The following is an 8,120-nucleotide window of genomic DNA, read 5'->3' on the forward strand; positions in this document are numbered from 1 at the left end:
GCGAAGAGCAGCCGAGGCGGAAGACCTGCCTGTCGCGGACGAGAAGCCCAGACTGGCTCGAGTTAGGGCGGACTGGTGGCGCCGGTGATCTCACTATGCAACTACGAACCGCTACGAACACAGAGATAGAGTCCGTCTGCGGCAAAGAATTTCTCCTAGACGAAATCTCTGAATCAGACGAGGACACGGACGTTTGTGTTGTGAACCATCCTAGTTTCGCACGGTCGCACCGCATCTGACTGAACATCCCGGTAACGTTACCATGCAATAATTCACCATTTCGAAAGAAATACAAATGAGGAGTAATTCATTAATGAGTTCGCCAAATAACTAACGTTAGACATTTTGTGTGAAATGAATTTCAAGCTCCGGTTGTAGGTAGCTAGCCTTATGGACGGATGAGTAATTCATATGCTGTTCTGGATTAGTGGGAGTGGCTTGCGCAGCTGTGCAATGTGGTGCATTGTGGGAGTTGTTGTCTTTCATACAAATGCGTCCTGAAGTTACTTTCTTTCTTTCCTCGGTCAAGAAGGCACCAAATTCAAAATTTATTTTACATTTCGACTACATATATGACCCACTTTCAATGAAGATCAATGTTCCCATCTTGAATCTAAAAAATATAAATAAGTTTGTTTGATGAGTCTCACATCTTTTTTGTCTTTCCTGTTCATTAAGTATGGCTCTAGTGCACAGCAGTGTTCTACTTCAGGCGTTGTCTAGCTTCACAGGTGTTGCCGTGAAGGCTTACACCGACTTGGAAAAGCCAAATGGTGATGAACTCACAAGGTTCCTACTCCAAGCCTCAACGCCACTGGAAAATCTCAACACAGGTTCATGCAAGGAACTATTTGTGAATATGGACAAATTCTTTGATCCAAAGTTTGATTATGATTGCACAAATGTAGAAGATGACACCGCTTTTATGCGCGGCAACAAGCCATACATCCGCCCTTTGGGGTGGAAACGCATTGCTTTGAAAGTCCTGGATAAGTATCCCGATGGAAATGCCTGGTTAGGCACGGATGGATGGAGGAGTGAGTCTGTGGAGGGTGAGTGGCCTGTGTCCTTTCATGGAACTGGCATGTTTAGAGCTAAATCCATCATTGAATCCAATTACAAAGCAGGTGATAGAGAACGGTACGGAAGAGGGATTTATTCCACCTACGATATCAACGAGGCTGCTAAATACAGCAAGATATTTACATGTAAAGAAACCGGGAAGAGATACAAAGTCTTGTTGCAGAACAGAATCAATCCGAAAATGATGAAAGAATGCAGAAGGCAGCAGGACAGCAACTATTGGCTGATTGAGATTCCTCACGGCACTAATCGCGAAGATAAAAGCGATTGTAGAGAACGCGATTCGGCCTTATGGAATTCTGCTGAGAGAGGTGTGAGAGAGGGATTCTGACAATCATCTCATCAACCTTGAGGGGTTACATGTAAACATTTTACTGCTTGTGGAATCATAATTATTATGACCGCCGCTAGCGTAGCTAGCGAAAGCGGTCATATAGGGATTGTCAAAGTTTTTTTTTTTTTTTTTGGTCAATCTACTGAATTTTCGAAACACCGGGGAACATGAAATTTGGTGAGCATGTAGCCCCACTAGACTTTTACGGAAAAATTTCGTTTGGTCCCCGGGGGCCACTCCCCCCCCGCGCTGGGCCCCCCCAAACCCAAAAAATGCAGTTTTTCCTAAATAACTACCTGAACCGTGGCACCGAGGATGAAGAAATTTGCAAAGTATGTTGGTCTTAAGGGCCCACATCAACCTGGCCCATAATCGATTGTCAAAGTTTTTTAGTTTTTTTTTCTTTGTCAATCTACTGAATTTTCCGTCAACGATACCAGGGACACCGAAACACCGGGGAACATGAAATTTGGTGGGCATGTAGCCCCACTAGACTTTTACGGAAAAATTTCGTTTGGTCCCCGGGGGCCACTCCCCCCCCGCGCTGGGCCCCCCCAAACCCAAAAAATGCAGTTTTTCCTAAATAACTACTTGAACCGTGGAACCGAGGATGAAGAAATTTTTATGGTATGTTGGTCTTAAGGGCCCACATCAACCTAGCCCATAATCACTCTTTTGTGATTTGCGCCCCTCCCATAAAAAATGAAAATGCAATATTATTCTGCTTTAATCGCCCCTATCTTCAGTGGAGATGTTCAGAACTGCACCATATTTCATGTGTATGATTAACTTGACATCCTCTGGGGGTATGCTAAGTTTCGTAGAATTTCATCCATGGGGGGGTATAAAATAAATTCATTTATGTGCACATTTAGTGACTGTACACTCATCGGCCTGAAGATGGTGCTGTTGAGCGAAGGGTTGCTGGTTTAGGATGATACTGTCACACACACACATGCAGGAATACAAACAAACGCAAGCATGCACACACACTGACATCCACACGCACAGACACACACCCATACACACACATACAAATCCACATGCACAGACACACACACACAAACACACATGCGCACACACAAACACACACACATACACACACACACAGACAGACATGCACATACTACTACTTTTTTTAGGTATATACATAAACACGCAATACAGCCAAATTGCTCCACGTCATTTATTTTTGTGGAAAGCCAGTGCAGGCCTGAGCGGCGGTCATATTTTGTACCGCCATGCGGTACATCTAGTTAAAAATGTCATTCTGGTTATTTAATTAGCTGAAAGGATTTTTGCTTCATATAAATTATGTGAGACATTAGTTTTCTTGTATGGTTTTAATTTGTGTCAGAAACTGAAATTCAGGGTGAGGATTTAACATTTAATAAAATTACAATCTGTTAAAATGTTGCTGCTTAAACACAAACATGGGAAGTGGTGTATATATTATAGTTGATTTTCCTTCTAGATAAATAAAAATGTCTGTCTATTATATAGCCTATATCCTACATAGCCTATACATTAATGAACAATACTAACCCTTGTTTCACAGACCCAGTCCCAGACTAAAATGCATGGTGGGCTGTTTTAACAACTTGCACTGACATATTTTAAAATATGTAAGTGCCATTGTTTTGTCTCAAGATGCACACCAGTAGCCTAATGTTTTTTTTTTTTTTCTAAGGCAAATGTATAAAAGCCTCTTAAATGTCACTAAAAGATGTCTGAAATAAACATTTTAAAACGTAACATTTGTGTTGAATTACTTGTTTGTTGTCGGAAGCTTTAGTCAGCGAATAGCGCCGGCTATTTTCCCTCATCAAAAGTGCAGGGGTCGATTGCTGTCTTTTCAAAACTGCGGGGGTCATGACCTCCGTGTCCCCCGTGTCAACAGCGAGCCAGGCAACATGAGCAGATCTAAATTTAATTCCGCAATCTACACTTTTCATTTAATTTTCATTTTCACTTTATTACTAGATTTATTTTAAATGTGCAGGTGCATTTTTGGCCCACGTCCCCGTTTATTTTTGACCCGTGGCAGCCACACTCTCCAAACTGTCTGTGAAACAGGACCTAAAAGTAATAAAACAGTGAAAACACCTCGGGCCCTATTTTAATGATCTGAAACACAAGTATCAAGCGTGAAACGCAAGTAACTTTGTGGGCGGGTCTTGGGCGCTGTTGCTATTATACCGGCGGGATAAATTACTCTTGCGCCCGACGCAAATCTAAAATGGGTTGGTCTGAAGTAGCTTCATTATTCATAGGTGTGGTTTGGGCGTAACGTGAAATAAACCAATCAGAGCGACATCTCACATTCCCTTTAAGAGCAGGCGCGCTTGTTCCATGGCGGATTGCTATTATAACGGTGGATTTGCCAGGCGCACGCCAGGAGCGGTTCACAGCCGAGGAGACCGACGTTCTCGTCAGGGCCGTAAAACACAGAGAAGTGACATTGGGGATAGGAGAAACACACCCAAATTAGCTTCGGTTAAACAGGCGTATAAAAATTTGGGTAAATGTGTAAGCTAGATTTATGCCTATTTTTTCACATCTTCATGGACACAACAATGATTTCCCTCATGTGTTAATATTTTTCCTTGTAATAATGTATGGTTTTCTAAAAATGAGAACTGCTGCGTCTGTGTGTAGATGAGATAAGCAAAGTGCATGTGCGTTGTACACACGCTACATTGATTATGGCCAAGCATGCTCCCTTAAAATAGCATTTGAATAACTGTTACGTTATAATGAAGACAGAAGATGCAAATGCAAGAACTCAGGTTTATTGAATGAACACGTAGAAGGAGATATAAAGCACACAGTCCAATGGTCCCTGGTAGCGCAGGAAGGCAGATGGGCAACCCGAATCCCGTGGTGTGAAGAGGTGAGATGATTTCCTTGATGAGGCAGGCTGGCGGGAACACAACACGAACCCGTGGTGTGAAGAGACGAGACAGGATCCTCGGAAGACGACAGGCAGAACGAACTCGACACAAACACCAAAACGGGAAATCAGGAACACCGACGAAGACCACACTGCACAGGGAAAAATCCCACAACGATCTGACAAACACAAGACGAAAGACCATGAGCTAAAATAGAGATCGCTGATCAGAATCAGCTGGCGCTGATGACAATCAGCGGCTGATCAGCAACCACGCCCACACACACACAAACACAGCGCGAGAAAGAGTCAGTGAATTCATGAACCGTGACATTAACATGCGCAACGCGCCTCTGACTTTAGACTAGGTTTTTCCTGGTCAGTGGCGGAATTGTTTTCTAAACCTGCAAAATAGCACCAGGGAACGTTTGCGCCGGAACACGCCTCCTCTTTGCGCTGAACCGCCCCCGGGAACGCTATTGCATTTCCTAGTTTACCGATGTGCGTCTGTGGAGGGAAAAGTCCGCTGTGCGCGGGTGCAAAATAGGAATAATACAGTACATGCGTCGGTGTACAAAGACGATTGCGCTGGGTGCAAGATAGAGCCCACCATGTTCATACTTCATGTAAACTATAGTGAATATTTCTCAGGTTTAGTTGACAGATAAAGTAAAAAAAAATTGCCTGTGAAGCAAAATATCGCGTTTTAACACCAGTACAATTTTTTTTTTTTCATATACACTCTAAAAAATTAACTAATCGTGTTACTTGGTTACTTTTATGGAAAGTAATGCGTTGTGTTACTTTTGCATAATTTTTTCTCACCTGTGCTAGGTTTGCTTTTTTTTTTTAAGTAACAAAAAAGTTCAATTTTTGGTAAATGTAAAGGCCCTTTCACACCAAAATTGATATGAATAAGCCTCAGGCTGAAGGAAATGCAAATTCACCACTAAGGGTGCAGCTCAAAAAATCCTTTCAGCTCTGCTGCCATTCTGGATTGCAGAAGGATAAGACACAGGAGAAGAAAGTTCGTTGAAAAAATTAAACACAAATGACATTTTCGGATATTTAATTGTTTTTCATGTATTCAAAATGTATTATGAAGAACAAATCAATGCATGAAACAGTAACAATAATAGGTGACATGAACATATGAACTTAAGAAATGAGTTCAATAAAATTACAACAAACACGTGTGATAATACCCTAGCCAGACATTTGTAAAAACACCCTTGTCCTGAGACAGTTCAATGATTCAATTCAAATCAAAATCATTCAAAATTGGACTCATAAAAAGTAGGCCTATTTAAATTTGAGGGTGTTTTGAGCTTTGACTTTTCACTTAAAACCTCATAGTTACTGCAGAAAAAAAAAAATCCTTGTGGTAGCCTTTGCTTAAATAATGTCTAGCCTCTTAATTGAAGATTTTCTGCAAAAGAAATAAAAAGTGTCTCATGCAGTATGTGCAGAGATACCATATACTGTAAATTTAAAGGGTTAGCTCACCCAAAAATGAAAATTCTGTCAGTAATTACTCACCCTCATGTCGTTCCAACCCCGTAAGACTTTTGTTCATCTTCTGAACACAAATTAAGATATTTTTGATGAAATCTGAGAGCTGGCTCACTCCTTCATAGGCTTCTGTAATCGATATCTGCCATCCCAGAAAAGTTAGTAAAGACATCGTTAAAATAGTCCAAGTGACTACAGTGGCTCAACCTTAAGTTTATCAAGCGACGAGAATAGTTTTTGTGCGCAAAAACAAAACAAAAATAACAACTTTATTCAACTATTCATTTTCTTCTGTGTGAGCCTCTGAGTGAGTTCACGTAATGTAAAAGCGCAGCGCTTCTGGGTTGTACGTCAGAACGTAGGCTCACTATTGGCCGACGCCGGTCATGTGTGTGATGCATAGACAGGGGTGTGATGCGTGTGACGCTGGCCAATAGTGAGCTTAAGAAGCGGTGCGCAGTTACACTAGGGACTATTTTAACGATGTCTTTACTAACTTTTCTGGGATGGCAGATGTCGATTACCAGCTCTCAGATTTCATCAAAAATATCTTGATGAACGAAAGTCTTACGGGGTTGGAACAACATGAGGGTGAGTAATTACTGACAGAATTTTCATTTTTGGGTGAACTAACCCTTTAAAGGGGTCATATAATGGTACATGCACTTTTACGAGGTGATTGTACTGAAAAGTGTGTTGGCAGTGCCTGTACACAACCATCATAAAATGATAAAAATCCATCTGGTGATTTTTTTATTTTTTTAAATCTTCTTATATGTATTCCCCCATCTCAAATCAAGCCGTTCGATTTTGTGACGTCACAAATCGACACCCCTCCCACGATTGTTGATTGACAGCAGTGTTTCAACACAGACCCGCCCTCGCTCGTGAGCGAGCTGTCAATCATAGCCCGCTAGTCATTGTTGATAGAATGGCGTCTAAGCGATTGTGGTGTTCTGTTCTTGGGTGTAATAACGAACACAGCAGTCATTTTGATATTCCTAAATCCGAACTGCTGAAGACGCAGTGGCTGAGTTTGTTTTCGAAGGGAATATTCCCCACGATCAACGTCAATGCTTTCATGTTTGTGCGAATCATTTCACACACCAGACTGCTTTACAAACGAGGGTCAGTAACGTTATAAAGCTGGTTTTGCTAAGAAGCTGCTCCTGAAAAAAGGATCTGTACCAACTATTCGTGTTCCTGCTGCACCTCCAGAAGAAGAAGTGAGTGTAATGTTTTATTAACCTTTATATTAATATTTATATTAATCGCTTCACGATGAATGCGGCTAAGGTTTACACTCAGGGTACATTACGGCATGTTTTCTATGTACGACGTTCTCAATATAATTCATAATCCCATGTTTATAATGAACAACGCGTTATGGTTATTGTGTTATTATTACAAATGGTGTACACACAGAACAGAGGGGCGGGGTGAGCAAAGCTCATTATCATTTAAAGACACATGCACTTAAACGGCGTTCTGAAAACAGAGCTGTTTTTGACCAGGTAAAATTAGTGTTTTCTTCCAATACTAATGAGAATTTTTAATTAAAGTATATTACAAACTTTTAATTTAGACCCTAAAGAATCATATTAGCTTGTACAAAAATGGCATTATATGACCCCTTTAATGCAATTTGGCATCTCTTTAGTTACAGTGCACCCTGGTGGATATATGGTGTATCGAAGGAGCGGTTATGACTTATCTCCACAGTTTTGTTTTGCAATATAAAGGCCATTCCAGTATAGTATAGTGCAGTACTGAATTGCATACACTCACCAACCACTATATTAGGTACATTTTGCTAGTACTGGGTTGGACCCCTTTTACTAACAGGTTGATACTAGGCAGGATGGATCCATGCTTTCATGTTGTTTACGCCAAATTCTGACTCTACCATCTGAATGTTGCAGCAGAAATTGAGACTCATCAGACCAGGCAACCTTTTTCCAATCTTCTATTGTCCAATTTTGGTGAGCGTGTGTGAATAGTAGCCTCAGTTTCCTGTTCTTATCTGACAGGAGTGTCACCGGTGTGTCTTCTGCTGCTGTAGCTCATCTGCTTCAAGATTCGACCTGTTGTGTGTTCAGAGATGCTCTTCTGCAGACCTCGGTTGTAACAAGTGGTTATTTGAGTTACTGTTTTCAGCTCGAACCCTGGCAATTCTTTTCTGACCTCTGACATCAACAAGGCATTTTTGCCCACAGAACTACCGCTCACTGGATATTTTCTCTTTTTCGGACCGTTCTCTGTAAACCCTAGAGATGGCTGTGTGTGAAAATCCCAGTA

This window comes from Rutilus rutilus (assembly GCF_951802725.1).
Source record: "Rutilus rutilus genome assembly, chromosome: 8".
Classification (NCBI taxonomy): Eukaryota; Metazoa; Chordata; class Actinopteri; order Cypriniformes; family Leuciscidae; genus Rutilus; species Rutilus rutilus.